Source organism: Channa argus, chromosome 2 (genome assembly GCF_033026475.1).
Source record: "Channa argus isolate prfri chromosome 2, Channa argus male v1.0, whole genome shotgun sequence".
In the NCBI taxonomy this organism is placed as follows: domain Eukaryota; kingdom Metazoa; phylum Chordata; class Actinopteri; order Anabantiformes; family Channidae; genus Channa; species Channa argus.
Genome location: NC_090198.1, coordinates 8,190,245 through 8,214,858, shown reverse-complemented (window position 1 = coordinate 8,214,858; position 24,614 = coordinate 8,190,245). Strand labels below are relative to the sequence as shown.

General features: G+C 39.5%; 1 protein-coding gene across 3 annotated transcripts in view; it reads right to left on the bottom strand.

Annotated features, from left to right (window-relative positions):
* Positions 1-23,746, bottom strand: part of LOC137111818 (carbohydrate sulfotransferase 8-like) — a 140,357-nt gene extending 116,611 nt beyond the window's left edge. The window contains exons 1-2 of one of the 3 annotated variants that reach the window (XM_067495126.1): positions 22,978-23,746; positions 17,077-17,151 (exon numbers count right to left, since the gene is read on the bottom strand). The gene's annotated coding sequence lies outside the window, so the exon portion shown is untranslated. The remainder of the gene's footprint in view (positions 1-17,076; positions 17,152-22,977) is intronic. The other 2 variants (XM_067495125.1, XM_067495124.1) reach the window with 2 other exon arrangements.
* Between the last annotated feature and the right edge of the window lie 868 nt (positions 23,747-24,614).

Genomic DNA, 24,614 nt, shown 5'->3' with positions numbered 1-24,614 from the left:
CTGTCAAAGGAACAAGGAATCAAGAGGAACTTTAGACTGTAAGGAATCAGCTGTACAGAGTTTCAGGTTAGTGTAAAATTCAGTGGAATAAGCAAGAATGCACAACTAAACATACTGCTATGAATAGTGCACCACGCCAATGAAAGCTATTGTTATTTGCCTCAAAATATGGATTTCTCATGTGAGCTCCATTTTCCAAGACCTCATAAAAATAATTCTCCTGTGTGAGCACTTCAGTGTGTATGGAAATGCAAAAAAAAACAAAAAACAAATTCTACAGATCAAACATCTGTTTGCGGACATATTTCAACTGTGTCAAAACAATCTACAAATTCATGGAACAAGGGCTCCGTGATTAATGACTGACCCGTGTACTAGTGTATGCTGCAACCATACAGCATGTCTGTACTGGAAATATTGAGTTCTTATGCAAGTGGCAGATTGATTAAAGACAGTAAATGGTCTTAGCGAGAAGCACATGAATAAATATGGGCACTGTTTTCAGTGGTACATTGACAAAAGCTCAGGATGTTGGTCTTAATCCCTGTCCAAAAAACAATAATGACAATCTTTGAAATTCGGTTGGATTAGCTGTGTTGGTCTAAAATGTAAATATGACCACACACTGGATGATGAAATCAATTGTCAATCTTTAAATGCGGCTGTGTAGGTGTTTAAAAAGTGTGATGGTTACATAGCCTTAAAAAGAAAATGTTGCCATAGAAATGTGAGGTAGACTCAGATTTAAATTTTATTAAGTTTTTTTTTGCGTTTTGTCCCTTTGGCCTAAATTCTTCAGCAAACTCATCGAATGCTCTTAAGAACTCATTAAATCTTAGTCTTTTGGACCATCTGCTAAACCTTGACCTGCTCAAGATTTACTGCCTCAAGCTTCGACCAAGTTCTCACCCAAGTCCTCCACATGGGTAAACGCACATCTAAATCAATAGAGCTGAATCTTTACTCATCCCACTCATTTTCCCTCACCTTGCTTTTAATTGTCAAACAGTTTTGTAGATTGCCAGGAGCGAGGTCATACATTCTTCAGATCCACTGGATGCTTGTCTGCTTTGTTAATTCTGTTGAAGCTTGTTGCTTTACTTTATAATTTTATCATTATCGTGTCATTATCATTATTTTATAATTTTATCATTTACTGTATATGCGACTGCAGTATGTATGTCTTTCTAGAAAAAACAATCATTATGTTAGAATAGTAATTAAAAATTAGAAATGTGTGCTGGTGCACACGCTACGAATATTTTGTTAATACCAAGGCATCAACAAAGCTGTTGTCTTTGGTTCTGTCCTTGAGTGAATTATGGTCTTAGCGCTCAATGAAATGATTTTACCACTGAAAAACATAATGCTTATTAGACTAATATTAAATTCAAAGCTGATTTCCCTGACAAATGTGTTCAATCAGCGCACACTTAATGTGAAAAACTATGCAGGGACACTACATTAAAAGTCAAATGCAATTCTTATTTTGAAAACATTTCACGTCGTTGTTAATTCCTGTCTGAGCACAGTGGGACCTCAGACATTGCATATTACACAAAGTCCATGCAGTTTTCGTCCTTGATTAGAAAATGTAGGGGGCACAGTCCTCAACTAATTAACAAGCAAAGCCAAAACCAAAACCACAGTCCTTGAAGATGTGTTTTGCTGTTGTTGTTGTTTGATGTAGTAACAAATTTGCTCTGTGTAGTGGTTTTGTCAGATAAATTATGGGGGTATCATTTGGAGTTGGGAGCAAGGTGAATAAATTTGCTTTTACATTTCTCTCATAGGCCCAATCTCCTGACATTTTATCAAAATTCATATCAAGTCTTGTTGCGCAAGTATGTGAAGAGCAGAAAATTACATGTTCCTACTGTGAGATGCAGAAAAGGAGAGGGATTATTTTCTTATTCTATGATTATTATTTTCCTGCACTGTAAAGAAAAAGATAGCTTTTGGCCAAATAGTTCTCTTCTTTCTAGATGTTGTTGATGGTCCTCAAACACTATTATTCTCATAGGGTGGAGCATCTTCTAACACCAATTTACCAATGCAAGGACATGTAAAAACTGTTGACATCAATAAATGCCCCCAGGCTCAGTCAGACACATTAGTACTGCAGAGCATTAACTGCTCCACTGACATAATGAAAGCAACTGTAAAAAAACAGTTTTGTCAGAAACCTTTTTCATCAAAACATCCTGGATCACTGATGGCGGCAAATTATTAGAGCTGAACTAAGGAGAAAAGGCTCGGCTGCCATTGATTTCCTGAAATCTTAAATTAAAGAAGCCCTTGGTTCCATGACCTAAATAAAATTTCATAAGATATATCGTCTTTAAGCGCTTGTTCTATTATAATCAAAAGGGGGCTTGAACCTATCCCAGCTGTGTGGACGACAGGTAGGGTTAAAGTCTGGACCAGTCCACCGGCGGACTGCTCTATACGAAACCATCCATACAATACAAAAATGACTGGAAACTAATTTTAGGGCTAAACGCTAGTGCTGAAACATGAGGATAAATGTAAATGATTTGACAACTTGTACATTTCAAACTCATTCGACTCAAAGTGACATTTTGCTTGAGGCAATTTATACAATTTTGTGCAGTTCACTCTGGAGCTGCAAAAGGCCTCATATAACTTCCCCCCCACCCCCCCCTGCTAATGCAGTGGTGCCACTCAAGACCTGCAATTCTCTTTTGATGTGTAAAATTGGTGGGGTTCCTTTTCAATGATCATTTACACATTAGAAAACACACATTGGAAACAATCATACTACTGGATAAAAAGAGGTTTTGTGCAGGAATACAAGCACATTTGCTCTTGAGTGCCACTCAGTGATTGACAGAGTGAATTAAAAGAACATGTGTCCACCTCTCCGTGAACAAATAGCAATTTACGACAACTTTGTAATGTGAAAAGTGAATGTGGATGTTGTCACTCGGTGTGCAAACCAGAGTTTACTGCACTTTCTGCAAACCCGGATGCAATGTACATAGTGCATTATTCTCAAAAAATTCAACTGATACGTTTGGTATATAAATGATGGTGACTAAAGGGACATTACACAAACATACATTTATCGCACAGGCAGGACCGGAAGAAAAGTTTTTGCAGTGCACTAAAAGTTTGAGCTGAGTCCCTATCGTCAGTAAAGGCTTTGTCTTTGTAAGAAATAATACGGCTTATAGCAGAAAATGTGACAGACGATGTGTGAACAATATCAACTGTATAATCCCTGTTTCCGAGAAAGATCATTAGCTGCATTCAGAGCAAGTTGATTCAGTCAAAGCATGAAGAGGTGAGTTTTTAATTAACTAGCTGCTCGGGTGAAGCACATTTCGTGTATAAATGGAACTTGTGCAGTATCAGGCTCTCTCTTAGTGGGAGCCATCAATGTTTGTGTGGTCTGTATAAGAGGACTGTAGCTGGTATTATGTGGCTGATGTTTTGCAAGCAACTAAAAAGTAATGTTACTGCCTCGAAATATGATGTAATGTATCTTTTAATAAGCAGTAATAAGTAGTAACTCACTTTTGACAAGTCACTTTTGACAAGGTTGTAGCCACATGTGTTGTGTCTTGGTTGTACAGCAGTCTGTGGTGCATTTGGGAGTCAGTTGCCAACAACATTGCCTTCACAAACTTTGCTGACAGAAAAATCAAACCAGCAGAACAAAAACTGTCACTGTCAAAAGGACTATGTGATTAGCTATATAGAGGTCTTCAAAAAAAGGCAGCTGCTGTTGATCAGCCAGCCATCAACTCATGGAAGTTTCCAGGGCATCACAACAACTCACCAAACATCCCAGAGCTTTCGAAAAGTTTTACGTAAGAAACGTGAGTGACAATGAAAAGGTGAGTGTTTGACTACAAGAATTTAGCAGCACTGGACAGAATGACTATTGGGGAAAAAAAAGTTATAAAAACATGTTTGGCCTTTATTTTTTTGTAGTATCTGTAGAATTTTATCTGTAAAAAACGTACAATCAAAACAGTTCCAGGTTTTTAAATACAAATACTGTGAGTACCAAGTAGAAATGTTGCTCATCCTTTACCAAACTCCAATGGGCTAAAATCTAGATTTGGCCTAGATTATGCAGACTAAAGGAATGTGCTTGTGCATATGGATTCAGCTTTTTAATCTAAAGTGTAAATAAACCAACAGTGACCTTTCTACACATTTGCTCAGGCAGTAGGGAGCTGAGAGACACGTCATTAAGGTGGATTAGAGTGTCTGGGGTGCAGGTGTTACAAAATCAAACACAAATTCAGGGAGAAAAGAAAACAGACTAGTGTCTATACTGTAGCTACACACAGACAGCAATCTAATTATTGTCATAATGTAATTACAAGGCACTTCCCACATACTGGGATTTTGTGTGCTCCTCTACAGGCTGTGCTCAATGTCAGCAATTTGCAGTTTTGCTGCTACTGCATTGTTGTTTCTGCAGGTCGTCTGTTGTTGAGTCTCCAGCCGGAAAAACTAGGTTGAATGTATGAATGAAAGTATGATGCTACACCCTTTGGGCAACATTATTACGGAGCACTCCGTTAATTCCATTCCATTGTTGAGTCTAGATATCTTTTAAATTTCCAGTTCTGAATTCAGACAAAAGTGTAGTTATAGTATTTGATACCTATAGTTACTTTATATGGCATAGAGTTGGGCTCTAGTACTGCTGTAAGGAACCTTGGAGTTATTTTTGACCAGGATATGTCCTTTACCTCGCACATGAAACAGATCTCAAGAACAGACTTCTTCAACTGGCTGACAATAAATGTTTTGAACCTTATACTTTTGTTAGGAAATTTAACTTTGTCTTTTTTACAAGCTGGAGAAAACAACAAGCAGCATAAATATATTATTAGTTCTGTCACATAAGAGAGACAAACAACCTACATTTATGTGACTTAAGGTCGGAGGATTTGTTGGATATACAACACATATTAGTTGTAAATTCTAATGTTTAAAAATAGGAAAGAGCTTCCAGATATTTTTTTTAGACTATAGTCAAAAGGTACAGTAGCATTTCAAATGCACTGTAAAACATACTGGATGGATAATTTATCGAGATACATACAGTAAGTGTAAAGGGCATTTATACTTCAAAACTATACACTACCACTCAGACTCTGCCTTTTTTTCTTTTATGCTCCTTGCAACATTCATCGTGCGCCAACAGTAAATGTTTTCACATCCCTAATAACCCTGGACCACCAAAGTATTTAAAAGGATATGCACTTTAAAACTGTCCTTTTTTCTGCTTTCAGACTGCTCAGTGATGACCAATCTAATTTTGGAGTGAAGATGCTACATTCATATTGCACATACCTGAGGCCTTCGTAGCTTTTAAAGAACATAAGTTACATTCAGCAGCAGCCTACTGATTAGCCATTTAGTATTAAGGCGCCAGTATAATGTCCAAAATGTATATTTGTATAATAGAAGTAAAAAGCCTCACTATGCCTTTCCTCAAATAAAATAAAGAGCATATTTACCGAATTATGCCCCAACATCTTTATCAATGACTTGTATAACATGTTGTGCAACGACTACTGAAGAGAACAATATTTGGTAGGTACAAATAATGAATGTCAATGTATTACAGCTCTATATTGAAACAGACAGCGTTGTTATTTACTGCATATTTAAATAAGATGCTTACTCAGTCAGGTTCAAGGGGCCCTTTTCCCACAGGGATACACAGCAGTGAAAAGGACAGGAGCCTGAAAATATAAATTATGTGCATGTATAAATACTGTACACTGTCCCTAACGTTAACCACTTAAATATATAAATACACAATTCCCTTACGCTCGTTGGTTAAGTGGGCATAAAGTGGAAACAATGGGAACCGATACTAAAAGAATTACATTTTCTAGCACATATACATAGTAGCCACCAGCAGGAGAACATTGTAAAATCGATGAATATAGTAATGTATATTTGAGAATGGCTATCAAATTTGATTCACATCCACAGGAGAAGCCATACGTTCCTGGGATTTACGGAAGGGGAACTCAGCATTTAAAAAAAAAAAAAAAATCACTCGAGTGTAGCCAATTTCGCTGCCTGAGTTCCTTGTCTCTGGTGGATTTGGATTCGGAAGAGAGTATTTCCTGTGATTAATTTGTCAGATAGGTCTCTGGCTGGGACATAAATTGCTCGTTGTCTCAAAAAGACTTGAGATAGTGAATGCAGAAAGGCTGCAGGGGGCATTTAGAAGTAGTAAAACCAGTTCACTTTTAACAGTTTAAAACAAGACGAAAACAGGAAGAGCAAAGGAATAAATGAAATGATGGTTATTCAAAAATATTTCGTTTATATACATAATAACTAAAAGTATGTTTTTCTACTCTCAGATTACAATTAAGCAAAAATGTACAGGGTTTTGATACCAAATGTTTTGCTTTTAAGAGAAGGAATTTCTACATTTACAGCTATTGATAGATGCAAATTAGCTAGTGCAGAAATCAAATCTATGACCTTTTGCTTACTGGATTTTTGGAGCCCCTGCAGTTAATCCTGCAGAAAAGTCTGCTAGTCGAGGTTTCATTTTAGCAGTTTAGAACAAGATGCTTTGTGCAGCCTTTGAGGAGAGAGGAGCTGTCTTGGGATTTCATTTCAGTCTAAAGCCTTTTAATTATATCTCACACATGGTGATGAAAAGACAGTTGACAAGATTAAAGTTAAAATTGTCATGCTCTGTACGTCTTACATCAGAATGTGCTGTAGCAAAAAAAAAAAAAAAGGTGTAAGAAATATGCAGACATTGTGAGTGTGCAGGTGTTATTTAAAGAGCCAATACAGTCTATGCCACTACAGCAAAAAGAGAGATGACAGTCAAAGCTACAATTGATTTTTATAGGTGAATCTACAAGATGTCAAATATATACAATGTGACAGTTTCTTTATTGAGCTCTGGTTGCCAGTGGGAGTTAAAAGATTGCTGAATAAAACACTGAGGGCTTTTGGATGTATTTCTTCCCATTCTGATAAACTCCACTTCAGACAGAAAATAACTTAATAGCTAATGGGTCATTGATAATACTAAATTCCCCTGATAGGCCTCATTAAGTGGACTTGAGCACTACAAAGTGGCAGCAACTGGTGGTATTTGCTTTGATGGTGCTGGAGCCGGGCTTTTACACTGTGGGCAGTTTAGTAATACCTAAAATTTGCGGCAGCACCCTGTAGAACTGTGACAACCCCGGCTGTCTCGGATTCCTGGCCTCTGCTCCCAGTTGTCTTTCACTCATTGTGCTTGGAGGGCAGACCCAACATGCGCTCACGTATCAACAGCAAATCACACGCAGCAATTCCAGCTTCCAAATGCTGAAAACCATAATTCCAGGTACTTTGCACATCGGTGGCTTTACCACACAAGCAGATTCTTGTCACTTCCTTTTGTGCTATGCTCAGCAGGTTTCCCATGTTTGTACTGTTAAACCTGCTTGTTACCATAACCACTGCTCTAAGAAATATTCGCTCCATAGTACCTGAAACAGCTTATTAACATGCACTGTGTTATTATTCAGTTTCGTGTCATTGTTGCCGTCGTGCAGCCCTGTTAATGTTTTGCTCTACAATGAGACTGACAATCCTGTATTGTCTGTCTGTCGTGTAATGTCACCAGCAATTAACTACTAAATGCCAAATTATTACTGCACAAGCTGTGTTAACAGTGTAAAAGTGATGCCTGTTTTTTAGTTGCCTTAATGGAAAATGTTTTAAAAACACTTAATAAACTATAGGAAGGCTAGCAATTCTTAACCTGTATGACACTTACAGTATCAGCGTGTGGCAGGTCATTATTTTGGCATTTCACAATGTCATTGTGTCAGTAAGCAATTACACAAAGGTCAACCTTGTAGTTTTGCTGCAAGAGAAGGAAGGGTTTCTCCAAAGTCACTAGTCTTCTTTTGCAATTGTCTTTACAACATTGCCATTTCTCAAGCCAAGTATAGCTAAGTATAAACTGATTTGGCTAAAATGAATCTTAGGAAAGCCCACAATTATCCTGTTCGGTCTGTAACTGATAAGTTTGTTTGAGGGGGAACTAAGTCACAGGTAAATTCTCACTGACTGTGGACAAATTGCTAGTGGTCTATTTACATTTACATTTACATTTTTATATGCATTTAGTCATTTGGCAGATGCTTTTGTCCAAAGCCACTTACTAGCAACAAGCCAAGGAGAAAACATTAAAGCAAAGTGCTATGACAAGTGTTCCATTTCATGAGATGCAGGTGCAAGAAATAAAAAACAGGTTTTTGTTTTTTGTTTGTTAAAGTGCATGAGGCGATCTTAGTACAATCTGACGCTCCAGCAAATACTTCACTCCGGAGATCGTTGTATGACGAACATTGAACGTTTATGTACGTGCTTTCCGACTTAGCCGATGACGGCTCAATTGTACATACAAGTTTAAGCGCATTCTCACAAGCATATTCACAAACGGCTTAATCATACAAGTTTCTCAAAGTATGGTTGAACTCACAGAACTCGGTAAGAAACCGTGTGTCTCCACAGCTACACCGAACCTTTTTGTTCTACCTTGTTGCGGTTCCACAGCACCTTGCAGTCAGCTGACCTGAACAGTATCTTTTGTAACAAACTCTTTGCACTGTATTATTCTACTTGATAACTGGACAGCAAACTTTAGGTAAACTACAAAGGTAACTATCAAAGGTATATGATGTCACTAATGACATCATCAGTACACAGAAACATAACACAATACAGTGCCGTTCACATTACAATACACAATACATACTACATAAAACTAAAACTGAGAAAAACCTTGGTTGGCTCATAAAGTGCATAAGAAGTTGTGGAAGAGTTCAGTTTTCAGCATTTTTTCAAATTTTTGGAGTGAGGCTGGTGAGCGTGCAGAGCTTGATAGCTCGTTCCATTATAGTGGGAGCACTGAGAAAGGTTTTGCTTTTTTTTTTTTTTTTTGGTGTAGTGATGGGACCACCAGACACTTCAATGGTAGAGCGCAGTCGCTGGGAGGGATTGTAGAGCTGGAAAAAGGGAGTTGAGGTAGGCAGGTGCTGTACAGTTAACCACACTATAGGCAAGAGTCAGAGCTTTGAACATGATTCTGGCAGCTCCAGGAAGCAGGTTCAGAGATCTGGAGAGGAGATTGACATGTCTTCTTTTTGGCGAATTAAAAATGAGAAGTGCTGCTGCATTTTGGATTAACTTGAGGGGTTTGTTTGTGCATGTTGGTAGCCCCATCAAATCGAGACAAGACATGACAGCATCTACACAGTTGTGTTGTATTGAACATCTGGTCGGAAACACTAGAACTTCTGTGTTGACAAGTTTGAGTTTAAGAAATCTTTATCTCATTAAAGATGTCAGAGAGATAGGCAGAAATGTGTAATGAGACAATGGCGTCAGCCGACTGAAAGGACAGCAGGAGTTCGGTGTCATCAGCATCGCAATGATAAGAAAAGACATGTGTGTGGAGGATGGAACCCAGGGATTTAGTATGGATGGAAAAAAGAAGGGGCCCAAGAACTGAGCCCTAAGGCAGTGAGAAAAACGCTCCCCTGCCAGGATACCTTGTAAGTTCGTCCAGATAAGTAAACCCGAAAACAGACCAGAGCTGTTCCACAGATGCCCAAGATCAATGAGGTTGCTGTACAGAGCTGGCAACAGTTAAGCATCAGCTCTAACAACCAGCTAGTCACTTTTTAGTCATTCTATCCAAAACAGTAAGGCTGAAGTATCACACCTGTAAATTACTGAAATCTTAACAAGCACACAGGGAATATTCAAACCTTTACTAAAGCATGATTAATTTTTTTACACTGTTAACAGCAGAAAATGGTTTATGATGACCCTTAAACCAAATTCAAATTCAGCCCATCATATTAAAATCCTCAAGGTGTGCACATTAAGTTGAGGAATGCCAACAACTTTTTTGAAAGGACAATTATCCATTCTCTACAGGCTCCACAGGCAATAACTGGGATTATTTTAGATTTGATATTCAGTCTGATACTGTATACCAATTTTCTTATTGATTATTGTAATGTATCCATACTCTTTAGTTACAGTGAAAGGGTCACTTTAGCATGCCCTGTAATGTAAAAAGGTGAGCACATTTTTTTCTCCATATGGATGATTATCTCACATAACAGATTCTCTATCATTGAATATTTCATGCAAGTCAAACTTTTCACATGAATTTAACATGACAGGGGTCTCTCCATAAAGAGGTATCCCCATCTTTTCATTAACAGGGTAAGGATAATAATAAAAAATTAAAAAAACAACGAAATAATGAAAAAAAAAACGAAATATTGATCTCAGTGTATGGAGCTAGATTTAATCTCAAGTAGAATAAAAACAAGTACACACATCTAAACAAACAAAAATAAATAATAATCTCACTGTAACTGTGGGGACAACTTGTCTATTTGGATACTTGATCTGCTTGCACTGTATAGTGATATAAAAAGCCAGAGGAGAGCCAAGATATAACAATATTCATAACAATCAATCTAATAAAAACCCCAAATTTTGCAATCCCTTAAAATCTAAACCATTGCTTTAGGATTATTTCTGCTTTTTTTAACACCTCTCCACAGACACAGCATTATGGGAACATGAATGCTCTGTCATCATAGTATTCATGTAAGGCAGAAGTGTTAAAAAAAGATAAGCCAAGGATCAAAGTTAGATTTTTTTTTCATTCCATAAACCAGGGGGATTGTTTTATGTGCAAATACAGAAAACATTAAATGGGGGATGTGTTTACAAAGTGAGACTTGAGAGGAAGCCATGGCTCTTTGTGAGAGACCGTGGTTATAAATACATACATAGCGCCTCCTTTTTCGAAATTTCATGATGTGTTTTTCTAACATGAGGCTGTTTCTTAGCTATAAAATTAAATCCAATGGATTATGGAAGCAGTTTCTTCTTGAGCAATTTGAGGATATTTAATTCTTTGTGACCCAATGAGTGGCAAATGGCATATTCAAAATGGAATTTTGCAGTGTTACAGTAGCTTTTACATCTTTACATTCAGGAAAGAAATTTCTAAACAACATGCCTGTTCTGTCTTTTCCACGACTCCATTAGTCTCTCATCTATTCCGTCCTTTTGTTTTGGAAAACTACAGTTCTTCAGTTTGTGCCCTGGGTCCAAATTAGCATTGAAAATCCACTTTAATTTCTCCAAAAATCTGAAGACCAGACAGCCGACGAGAGAAAGTTGCAGGAAAGTAGCCATGACCTCACTCTGAAAGTATAATTTCAGTCTCAGTGGTTGAACATCTGCCAATATGTTTGCAATATGAACTCAGAGTCACTGAATTTTGTATGACTTTTGAATTTTGTAGTAAATTGTATAAAATGTAGAAAATTGCATAAAAATGAAACAAAGCAACTTTTGCCGAAGAATTTTCAGTATGACTTTCTTCAAACGAAAGTAAGGAGGAAAACTTTAAAGCACCTTGTTAAAGCTTCACTAAAGCTCTGCAGCTTCCCAATAAGTGTGGGCAACATTCAGTAACCAAGATCCTGTTGTGTCGACTGTCTGCTGTGCTTCAAACTAAATGTGCTCCTCTGACCATAAAACACGCTTTTTCAAAAGTGTTTAAAAGGACCCACCAGACCTAAAAAGTATTCTCTTTATTGTTTTATCTGGGTTGTTTGAAAAGAAATTCCTTTCCTATTGGGTTGATCTGCCAAAGATATACTGGAAAATGAATTTGAAGACTCGTGCCACTGGTGCATCAGCACTACCCCCACAGACTGTTTTTATGAAGTCAGAGGTCCAAACATGAATAAGGATCTCAAAGCATACAAGCAGGCAGGAATCAAAGATATGTTTGTGATCGAGACGTTGTTGGTTTGAGTTTGTGAAGGAGCTGAGAAAGTTTTGCCAGGTAAAGGGAATGAGTAATAGTGTTCAGGTCTGTTCGCATGCCAACAGTGGTTCAGCTCCCAGGTGTGAACCTCCACTGTACAGTGTACCCAAATGAATGAGAGCAGGTGGTCTGTGATTAAAGAAAGCCTTCATTCTCAGCCCACCTACAGGTTCCCATTTACAACAATAAATAGATTTGGCAGAAATCACAATGACGATAATAGATTCAATTTTTTTAGCAACATACCACGAAACATTCTTAAGGCCTGTATCTGTTCATGCTATCACGAAAAAGCTGTGAATTCAACAATACAAACTATGAACACAGTTAAACATGATTTCTAAGGGACACCAGTGGCAGGTAAAGATATGAAGTATATTACAGTAAAGAAATGGTGATATGGCATTAAGGAGGATCAGTATTAATGCGTTTAATAGACCACAAAGGGTCCCTGTTGTACTTTTTGTAACCTGCTTTAATACCAGGCTTAACTAGCCAAAACTATAATAGACTCACATTTGATTAGGACCTGATTAACTATAATTGAATGGTAATGTAAATTTTTAATGGCTGCATAAATGGATCATTATTCGTATTAAACAGCACAGACACGAGTTTACTTATCACAGTCATTTTGAAGACACCAACACTGAACTTACACTCGGACACTAATGCCTAAATTGTTAATCTTAAATATTAATAACCATCTCTCATTAAAATTTTATGCAAAGCACTTAGGTTGAGGGAATAATATTTCACTGCTTAATTTGCTAAACTGCAGGTGTATATCATAACAAGACGGAAGAGATTAATTCCACTGGCTAAATACTCTTAGCTGGAAGGTTCTGGCTCATAGAAAAAGTTTAATTCAGTGTTTTAATGGTGTGAACACTGAGGTTATTCAACATGGAGCACAGCTATTCTATACAGGGATGTATAGAAGAGGAATGTTTTTGTTTCTTAATTTCTGAATTAAAATGCTTTAACGTGTTCCGCCTACTTGCACATGAGTCCAGATTTGCATTTCAACTATAGAAGAAATTCAAATGTGTAGTTTGTTTAAAACCAACTTGATGGTCTTGATGTTTCTGTTTTTAATAAATCAGTAATACATGCATTCCCTGCACATCCAGTCTTGCATCCTGCAGCACGTTACTTAATTTTATTTTGGTGTCACGACAAATATATGACTCCTGACTTAACAAGTTGGAGCAGTCCAAAGCTATGATCAAAAAAAGCCCTCTGCTGTATTTCTCTCTCTAGCTGTGAGTGCGAGAAAATGAATGAAGTGAAATTGAGAAACTTGCAGTTGATCTAACTACTTGTAAGATCCGGTACACTGAGATTTCCAATACATGGCATTTTTTTAATAAACAAAAGGTGATTTTTTTTTAAGCAAGCTTTGTCTCAAGGCCTTATAGTCTCAACCCTTAATGCCACCGTGACAAATATGTGAAATGAATTCCATCTGCAGTGAGGGGATGTTTGAATACCTTTTTTTGGATATCAATTTATAGTGCTAAAATGGCATGAGCAAATTTCCAGCTTGTACAACTATGCGCTTGTTGTCTAACAGGAATAATTGTGACTACTTGTAGCTACATTGGCTTTCAGATGATCAAAGTGTCTGGTTTAAGTAAGGTGACCAGCTGGAAGCACCACAGGGACTTTCAGTACTGGCTTGAAACCACTGCCCTGGTCAATACACACTCATCTGCCCCTCCCCCCCCCAAACCCTTTAATCTTCAGTCACTATATATAAACTGCCTCCGTGTGAGCAGATCATAGGAAATTGACACAGATGCGACTTCCCAGGCAAGGAAATCAGGTGCACTCATTAGTCGCATGAGGCTTCCTGCGGGGTCAAAGAGGGCAGAGATTGTGGGTAATTAAATGTGGAAAATGAAACACTAATTGAATGAGCAACCCACTGCCTCTGGTTCTTGTTTAATCATATGGAGAAGCAGATAACAAAAAAATGGGATTCATTTTCTTTCATGAGGGGGGTGTAATTATGTGCTGCATGAATTAATCACTTTAGAAAAAGCATTAAATATCAATCAAGGTAGATGTGTTTATATTGACTCAATTACCAGTGAAACTCTGCGATTGAATGATTAACAGTTTACCAGCAAATTACGTTGTAACTAATGTGATCAAATCCAGACGAGATTAAACACAAAGACCTTGTTTTTATTATTTTATCCCAAATAAATATCATGAATGAATAGGTTATTTCAGTAGTGAATACAGTGTATAATATAGACCAGCCAACATTCGTGGGGAAAACTGGTGTGTGTTTCCCTTAATCCAGTCCAACCTGCTCTATGCCAGTCTTTGTTCAAACCCCTGGCTTTGTTCACACAGTGATTTATTGGCTGTATGTTATGGTTAGACCCAGTAATTTGTCAAAAAGTTGCAATATACTTTCTTGATAGAAGGACTGAAATTATCTGACAGATAAATATGAGGGTATTTACTATAAAGAGTCCCCAACTATATTTCTCAGTTGATTTTGATTTGTCAAACCTCAAACTGTTGTACACAGCCACCACGTTTTAAAATTGTAGTGTCATGATGTTGGGGAAGGTTGTCATCCAGAGGTTGAGTCATGTCAATAAGACGAAAATCAATGTTTTAATAATTTTCTCAGCTATCAGATCTGTGCTTTAATAAAATAGAAACCTGATACTGTATTGTGGAATCAGTTTGTTTAAAACAATGGAACAAAATCCGATTTTGAGCATTTACAAAGAGCAGTGTGAAGTGGGTGCTGATTAGGACTGTAGAATTGTGTTCTTTTAAGACATGGTGCCCAGCTAAAATGTTCTAAAGGTTGTGGTAATTATTTAACCCATTTAATCACCACATCTTTCGAATTGTATGATTATGTTATTTGCATAAATGTAAGCAATAGCAGGGCAGCGTTGTGGGTTTGCATTTCTTCCCCACTTGCATGGGTCTTCTCCCGTTTCCTCCCACCGTCCAAAGATGGGCAGCTATGGGCTTATTCATGGCTCTAAATTGCCCATAGGTATGAAGGTGACAATCTCTGTGCCTGTGCTGGGCTGGTGACTGGTCAATGACGTACTTGCCTCATGTCCTATGACAACTTGGACAAGCTTCACCACCTCTGAAACCCTTAACAGGATATGTGGTATACTGTAGATAAAGGATGGAGATCTAAAAGTGGAACTGGATTTGGACAGGTGTTATCTCAGTGTTACTGTGACCCAGCATAATTTCTCAAATTGGTGCTTTTGCCTGATTATTCTATGAGGGAACATTAAACCCATTTGAGCCCATCTACAGCCCAAATTGAGACTTAGCTGCTGCCGCCACCTCTGGAAAGACCTGAATGTGTTGACAAGTCTTTACTGACAAGCTTAGGCAAAACAAATTAGTGTAATTAAATCGGGCAGCAACACTCTGGCCTAATTGATCAGCACCCTGGCACTGGGACATGTATATTTTCAGAAGAGTTAACATTTTAAGAGCCCCACAGTGAAATGAAAAGCTGGCAGCCAGCATGTTTGTGTCCTTGGTCCTGGATTTTCTAGGCGCCACACTGTTTTTAAACTTACCGAGCACCTGGGCCAGCATCAGTCTCTGAACCGGTCACCTTGTCAGCCTGAGAGAAAAGGCTGCTACACACTGTATTTGCTCTGGGCCAACCCACATCCTCCCCAGTTTGACAAAAACCTGCTTCTCCTCAACCATTTTTTAGCTCCAAGATAAATGAGCGTTGTCACTGCTCCACACATAATAGGGTGGCAAAAGGGGCAGTATCTCTCAAAGAAATACTGACATCACAAGCCAACCCCAGAGCAACAATGTCCCCAAATAACATTCTGTTTTCATTCCCCAATTCATCAGCCCGGATACTGAACTGGACTGAAGTCAAGTTGGCAGGGAAAAAGTCAGCTATTGCTTTTAAATGTGTGCTCTTTGGACTTGGCCCCACAACACTTTTCACCTGCATGATTTATAGCTGCATATATCCATTCTGTACACCAAAACACATCAGCAGCAATGACTGCATATTAAACCACGATTCCCTCATAGAATTAGTGATGCCTGCTTATTGTTTAGCCACACTGTCTTCAGAGAGATGTTTTAGCTTTGACTATAGTTATACAGAATCTCCTCACAAGTCATAGCCGAGGTCGTAGGTACCTCTATCTGTAATTAATAATTACTATATTTGATCTACAAGGTAGTTGTAATGATCTCATCAGCCTTTACAGAGTGCTACAGTTGGGGGCATTTTATTAGACATTAAAACAAACATGTTTCTCAATTTATTTCCTCTGGGCTCCCTTCAACCGTTGCATGATAGACACTGTCCATGTATGGGCCTCTGATATTGTTCAAAGATGGGAGAGTTGGCACACGGGTCTCTCTTACTCACTCTCTCAGTCTCACAAACACACACACACACACACACACTCTTGCCCTTTTTCTCACTCCCTCTGTCTCATCTGTCCCCGTCTTTCCCTCCTGCCTCTCACATAACAAGATGAACACTTTCACTTTCTCTCCTTACTCGTCTTACTCCCCCTACGGTGCCTCACTCTAATCCTGCCATGAAAGTGACTCACATTATTGCAATCTTCAGTTTAATGCACTTTAATAGCATTAATATGTGCCGTTCCCTCTTCATCTGCAATAAACACCCCTTACATCTTAAGAAAGCCGCTTAGGAGCAATTGACATGGCTAGTGTACAAATTCAGAAACATACCACGGGTAAAAAGCAAAATAATTCATTGTAAAAGAGTAATCTTCTTTTTTTTAATACGCTGGCACCCACCCGGCGCGGCGTGGCACACGGTATACTGTAAACAGACACTGGGGGAACTTAGGCAAGGAGCAGCCAGCTCCCTGTAGTCCTTCCCACTCACTCTCACTGTGTGGAGGAGGCCTGCAGATACGGGAGGAACACGAGTCCCCACCACCTTCTGTGCCACCCATGTTGCCGCTGCATTGACAGCCAAGGTCAGCTCAGAAATGATAGAGGGCTCCTGCATGGAGATAAGACTCCCACAAACAGCTCAGCCACTGTGCCTCCTCTCCCAGGAAAGTGAATCCTGGACCTGAATTATTCAATGGGTCTCCCCCACCCTAAATAACAGCCGGCAAGCATTGTTTGACATCGCAGATGAATAATTAAGGACTGACCTTTTGTTCCCATTAGAGGTGATAGGTTGATGGCTTCGTAGTTTGCGGTTGAGGCTGTGAGGCAATGCGGAGGTGCTGTGCAGAGAAAGTAGGAATTTGAATTTGTTTTTTATAATCAGCCAAAGTGTAATGCACAAGCAGCTCTGCTAAGAAAAGAAACACGTCCCTGTGGGATGCATTGATACACAAAGACTTAGATGATGTCTTTGTTGATTGTTCCTAAAGCACAGCCTGAAGCCAGTCTTTGTCACTACTTCTATGTTCTCATAAGAATTGTACTGTAGTTTCTTCCTGACACATCAGAGGCTTTTTGATTATGCCAGTCAAGAGCGTGTAGTCAACTCTGTGAATCAGAAATGATGAATTAATACAAAGCTCATTGGGCTAAATCTGGTTTGGTGGCTTTCCACTGAATTATGGTCTATTTTCTAGTTTTGTTTTCATTAGCTTAATTGTCAATAAGCTAATGAATCATAAAACTATTTACAGCACAAAAGCTATCTAGTACATCCAAATTATAAAACTGTACAACAAATGATTCTCTTCATTAATTTCTTCTATGCAGAACAATGCAAATCCTTAACCCTGATGTACAGGAAAAGGCTGGAAATATTTTCTGTTCTTATTGTTATAGACAAATACCACATAAGATCAAAACTAACATTGAATTCATCCTACTTAAAGTACTGTATGTTTACCCAGAGCCTGACACATCTTATTCCTCTGTGCCTTAGAGCTCCACTGTTGTGCAAAAATTTCTCTTCATTACAGTGAACAGGGACAGTTGAATCAATCCTACGCACACACTCTATTCGCTCATATGGATTGTTTTAGATTTAAAGTGATATTGGATATTGTATTGGGGTAGTGTAAATATCCAACTAAAATTAGCATCACAATACCCGTCTAAAAAGATCTCACCATGTGATAGTATTATTTTTTTTAAATATCCATAGAAGGTTGCTGTTGGGGCGGCTGCTGCCAAGACACTGAACCGGGGTTGCTCCCGATGGGTCAGGTCACCACCTGTGTGTGTTTGTAAGTGTGCATATGTTTGTGTGTGAATGGGTGAATGAAAAGTAACACTGTAAAGTTCTGTGGACACAATTCATTACATACGCTGATCATTTACCATTTACCAACCACAGCTGAATTGTGAATTCACCCCTGACCACCAGGGACAGCAGTGAGCAACTTGATGCTTGGTGTACATGTTCCAGGAAAAGAAGATGCTTTGAAAAATATGATTGGACAAACCACACAAGGGTGAGATTTGAGCTTTACAATTTGTATTTGTGTTCTTCAAAAGGAAAGAATTTAAGGCTGTTAGTAGTAACAGTGGAATTTTATTTTGAACGTGGTTGTAATGTATAGTTTGTTTTTTTGTCCTTTCGGTTTATCCCGGGAGTTCAGGGTCACCACAGCGGATGTCCGCATGTTAATTTGGCATAGTTTTTACACGGGATGCCCTTCCTGACACAACCCTCCCCAGTTTCTACCGGGCTTGGACCAGCACTGCACAGATGGGGATGGGCAGGGGGCTGTTAGGAGTTCAGAGTCCAGAGACACTTCGACATATAGCTGGGACCAGGGATCAAACCACTGACCCTGTGGTCTGTGGACGACTGCCTTTACCAACTGAGCTACAGTTGGTTGTAATGTACAGCCCCTGGTTGTAATAGTAAATATGTTTTTATGGTAAACAATAACATATGCATTAAAATGGCAAGAGTTAACATCAGTTGCATCCTTATTGATTGTCTCCTTTTTCAGAATATAACAGTCAGAAAGTATAGTTGCTTTGGTCTTTTATGGCATTGAAAAGGTAGAAATGCTGTATGACACCAGCTCAGTACTTCAAGATATAACAAAGTCCAACTTTTTTGATTAAATTATGCTAATACTATATTGGATTGAGTCTATAAATGTTCTGAGTGAGACGCATCTTCTCCAGAAAAGGTTTTGACTGAGGTAGACCTCCTGGTCCTCTTACGGTGAGATGAAGAACACTCGAGCTGCAGTCCATCTGCAGTGACACACTCAAGAGAGAGCAACTCTGAGGCGAGCACAGATTCCTAGTTTAATGTGAGATTGGGTGCCGAAGACAGACCACATTAACAGTCGAGGATAGGAATAATTCATTGTGATCAAAGTGCAGATCGTGCTCCATTCCATCACGAAGCTGATGTGGCGGAATAAAAAAGAGCCTGCTTTTTCTCCTTCTGCAGCTGTAGCAGCTTCCCAGATGGAAACGGTGAGGCGAAGTTATCTCTGTGAAGCCACTGTGTGTTTCTCGTCATGTGCTCGGCACTCGTTCTCAGGTGGCTTCGCTTCAGAAGGTCTGTGACTCCTCCAACATGTATCATCAGGTAAAAGTAAAGAGAGAGGAAAGAAACGAGCACTCCCACGCACGACGCGTCTTCTCAATCAGAGCGAGGGGTGAATATCAGATTCGCAGCTCACAGCGGGAGGTCGTGTGACTGAAGCCATGTGCCATAAAGTGCACACCCAAGGACCCACTGCCTGTGACACTGCACCTGCACGAGCATGATCATAGAGTCAAAGGTCAGAGCTGCCTGACTGAATGAAAATGCGATTCCTCTTTCAGGCACTGTAACACTCCATTCGACTTGTTTTCTTTGTGCAGTTTTCTGTGCAGCTTAGGACCACACACAGATGCACCCACCACCTTTCTCTGCACATACATGAATGCGAGCATCTCACCATACTAGTGTTGCATTTTTCCTTTTTCTCTCATACTTTATGCGTTAATTTTCACGGGGGCGCACGCGTTGCCTCCCATTTCCTCTTTTTTTGTTTGTTTGTTTATTTGTTTTCAGCCCTTCCTCCTTTTCTTCCCTTGCAATCGCACACCAACACATAGACGAACACATGCCTGCTTCTTCAAGTTTCATTTTCTCTCCCGCCCACACACAGACACACACGCCTCTTTCTTTCTCTCTATCGTTTTCTGCATCTCCAACCCTTTCTGCTACAATGTCACTCCTTCAGTGCACACACACGCAGACACACACACACACAGAAATACACAACAGCACAGAGATACAAGCTCCTTCATCTTCTCTTTTATTTCTTCTCCCTCCCACACTTTTCCTATCACTACTGCCATGCCCGCAACCACACACGGGCGCCTGTTTCTCTCTCATTTTCTCTCTCTCTCTCTTTCTTACCCACCCTTTCTCTCCCAGTCACTCCTTCAACACACACACACACACACAAGCTCATACAAACATACAAACCTCTTCTTCTGTCTCTTATTGATTCTCTCATCCCGTCTCCCTCCCACAAGCACGTACACACACACACACACAAATGTACGCACTACTGGCAGTCCAGCTTCCCTTACTCCCAGCTGGGCTTGGACAGCTCTCTTCCTCTGGCCTCGCTGGGCCATCTGGAGTGCAACGTCCCCTGCTCTGCTGGTCTCCTGCCAGCCGCTGAGCCTCCCAAGATGAACACAGCATCTTCAAGCACAATTTGTATGCGTCAAAGCTCTGCTGTGTGTCCACTGACCTAGCTGAGTGAAGTCATTGAGTCTTGCATTTCCCACCTCAAAAGAGCCTCATTCTGCTTTGATGACACCTGCGCTCTCGTTCTCTCTGGAAGGAGGATGGTGCAGTAATTGATTAAAGCCACTGAGCAACCTTACTTGGCAATTGGAGCTCTGTTTATGATCTCTTGGAGAGCTTGTCTTTCCATGACGAGGGAATTTCAAAATCTGCTGTGCAGCTCAAGTAGCCCAGTAAGCATTTTGGGCAAAAAATACCTGTCTTGGACCTGCAATAAGGTTTACCAGATAATGGATGCGTCTCTCTCATTTAACACACACAGAACTCAAATCAACCCAAAACACAAACACAGTCACCCAAACACAGAATGTGAAGTTAATTTCAAGTCACGTTAACTGTTCGGGGACGCCGGCGCCAACTTGTGAGGATCCCATTGCTTTTCTGTTGTCGAGTTGAAAAATGTGTTTTGACTTTTTCTGTCATGATTCTGAAGCATGGAAGGTCAGCACTGCTGCTATAGTAGCTAGTATATGGGTGCTGCCTTACCTTTGCATGTACAACAGTACTCAAAAGAGCAGATTGGGTAAGAAAACATTACTATCTTTCTGTTCTTCATCTTATACTATCCCCATCATATTTGAAGCATTTAAAATACCTTTTCAGCCAAACAAAAGATACGCAAGTAATTTATATTAACCACTGTGACAGGCATGGATCACAAAATGGTCCCCCATGATCTAACATGGCCTGGCCTAACCTCACATTCTCTATAGGACAGGAACTTGCAGTGGGAACACAACATAAACCTTTAACACAAAGTGTCAACACCAGATGAATTCTAGCCACAGAGTAGAAATTGTCTATTGCAGCTTCAAACCCTGTTCAAAGTTTCCCCAGAAGACCACAGATTGTCCTGTCCATAGGTTGTCCATAGTTTTGGGCTGACTGACTTAATGACTTAAATACAAAACACCTAATGTATTTAAAATATAAAAAAAGATTTGGAAAAAAACGTGACTTTAAATATAAATTGGTCCTTTTGAAATGAATCGTAACTTAGGTCATAAGATTCCCACCTCAAAGGGACCTTGTTCTGCTTTGATTACACACGACAGGGTAACCGATTAACGGATGTAAGTCAAAATAAATGCCATTACAACACTCTTTAAGGTCTTTTAGGTCTTTTTTAACTGACCACTAAAAATGGGACTGAGAATAAAATGAAACCAAGAAGAAAATGTTGCACACATAATTAAAACCTTCTAAGCTTTCATCCTTTCTACAATTTGTTTGGGCTGATTTGACCCTGGCAGTTTCAATTCTGATTCATTTGGACAACGCACTGCAAGCACCTTGACTTTTAAAGGTGTTACAAAACTTAACGGCACATTTAAGATGCTGGAGCAAAATCATTTATACTATAAAAGTGTCAAAAAATAAGACACATGCCTGAAACCAGTGGTTTTACGGTTTAGTGAGCAAACCAATCCTGTGTGACACCCGAGCAACAGAACCAACCAACTCTTTTCTGCTTTGTAGCTATATTCCTGCCCCGGGTTTGCCAGTTTAGAAAAAATAAAAGCCATTAACAACTGTGGAATGGATCACTGACCCTCATCATCAGCTACAAAGCTTTTATATAAAGACGCTGAACATGAATTGATTTCAAAACACAGCATCATGTGTGCTGCATGAAGGCATCAGGTACCAGCAGGTGGCAAAGTGAGAGACCAACATAAACCACTGGCTTCCTCAGTCACTGCTGCAATACAACAAGTCCCTATATGTGAAAATCATGTCATGTCCAGCCCTAAATCCTTTGATGTGCACCTCTATAACTCCTTATTGTCAACTCAACAATGCCTGCAAGTGATGATCTGCAAACACACATCTCCTTTGTCGTATAGTGACATCAACAGCACAGCAGCAAACTGAAATAACAGTACCCAGAATTATTTTGGCAATAATTGCCAAAACTGATGACCAGTGTTTCCTGTTAAAGTAAATAAACTCTATGCAGTGTAAAAGCTGAGGCAATAGTATAGGCAATGGACAAGCACAGCTCTAATGCTCAAACTTTTGTTCAAAAGGGTTTAAAAAATTTTGGAGGGAACAGATGAATGGACACTAAAGTGAATTTGAAAAAGCAGAATGGTTTATTTTAGCAACCATAAAAAGTGAAATCAACAGGCTGTCTGTGGGTCAGCACTTTTCTCTAGTTTTCTCGTGTAAGAAAAATCAATAGTAACTGATACTTTATGCCTGTATCAAACTAAATGTAACACACGACGACCCCAGGACCCTGCCTCAACATGATACCTCAGAGACATGCCTGCAGTTTTCTGGACACTGTATGTAGTGTTGGACTTACCTTAACAAGTCTCCCTAAACACCATGAAGCTCAAAAGCAGGTTGAGAAGTAAGAGTGTCTTCCTCTTCCTCACTAGTTGATCAGCCAAGTCTCTCCGTTTCAGCACCACGGAAAGCGCGTCCGTCTCTTTGGGAACCGATACAAGTTAATGGTTGATGCTGGGAACGCATCGACTGTGCAGACTGAGTACACGTCTCCCTCAAGTTTGATGCCACCGCGTTGATGCTCTGTGTGGAGCAGACATGACTCGCCGTGCCTGGTGCTTTCAGAAAGACTATGACCAATCACAATACCTCTCGCTCTTCGCTCTCACATGTTTGCGCATCCCCGAAGAGTCTCCAAGGACCGGTGCCTGTCTGCCTCGAGGCGGGCACGGCCGCAGTATTAGTGAATTTTAGACTGGCTCCTCCTGTTATCAGAGCACATCTTCCCTTGCAGAGCTCTCTTTGTCTTCACGGCGATGCTGATACTGATTAAAAAAAAAAAAAAAAAACCCCAAAAAGCAACAACAAAAAAATGGGGCTATGGATGTCGTCCTGCGCATCGACCGAGTACGAGAGCGGAGCAGTGGGAGCCCGGAGCAGAAGAGGGTGTCTCTTATAGGGACTGAGTTCATTAAAAACTCTTCTAATATGGATGAGCTCCGTGTCTCATCGTCATTATAGTTTTGTCTTACCAAACGGCGGGATCATGGCGCGCTGCAAGTGTATAGGCTACTGTATGATGTGCGCTGCTGTAATAAATGCAACTGAGCTACAGTAGAGGCGGCATAGAGTTTAAAACTGCAATGCATCCGTGCTCGTACGAGATGTGAGACAGATATATCCAGACAACGAAGTCCAACGCCATTTATAAGAAATTCATTAATAATTATAGTTTATAAATCACACTGAGCCACTGAGCATGTGAGGGCTGTATTTGTGTCTGAAAATTATTTTCAGACTTTTAACCAACACACTGTGAACAGCACCTTAACTGAGGACGGAATTTTTGTAACTCGATTATTTTAATATTTTTTGATTCATTGAGACATAATGCATTCATAAATACGAACGTTTACAGTACCTGCTACAAAAATAAAGGCAATATTCAAAAATACTCGTATATAGTATATAGCTCAGTGCGGTTGGAATTGTATTAAATTAAGGTCCAGTCAGACTTTTTTTTTATGTGATTAGCTCAAAGTGGCACCTTAGCAAATCGGGCTAACTTAATTAAGCCTATGTAAAATCTTCCAGCCAGTGAACAGGCAAGGGCCTCAGAAAAAGCACACACAATAAGCTATTTAATCTTGCACTGATTTGAACTAAAGGATTTTGCCCAGTCACTTTCTCTTCAAAAAAAAAAAAAAGAGGCATAGTTGGAAAAAATAGCACTTTAATGAAAAGAGAAAAAGCCCTGTGGGATGATATCAAAAGCCAGTGGATGTGCATAATTCATCTCTTCAAGCCCTTATTTTTCAAATTATGCCCTGCAGAAAGGCTTTTTTTAACCCTTTTCTTTCCTTAAAAAAACCCTTAAATATTAGCCCTCTATATGGCCCAGGAGGGAGGCTGTTCCCTTGAATCTACTGAAGCGGTATGTTTTTTAGTTTGTTTTCCTATAGGTGACAACTAGTGCAAGTACGTAAAAACCTC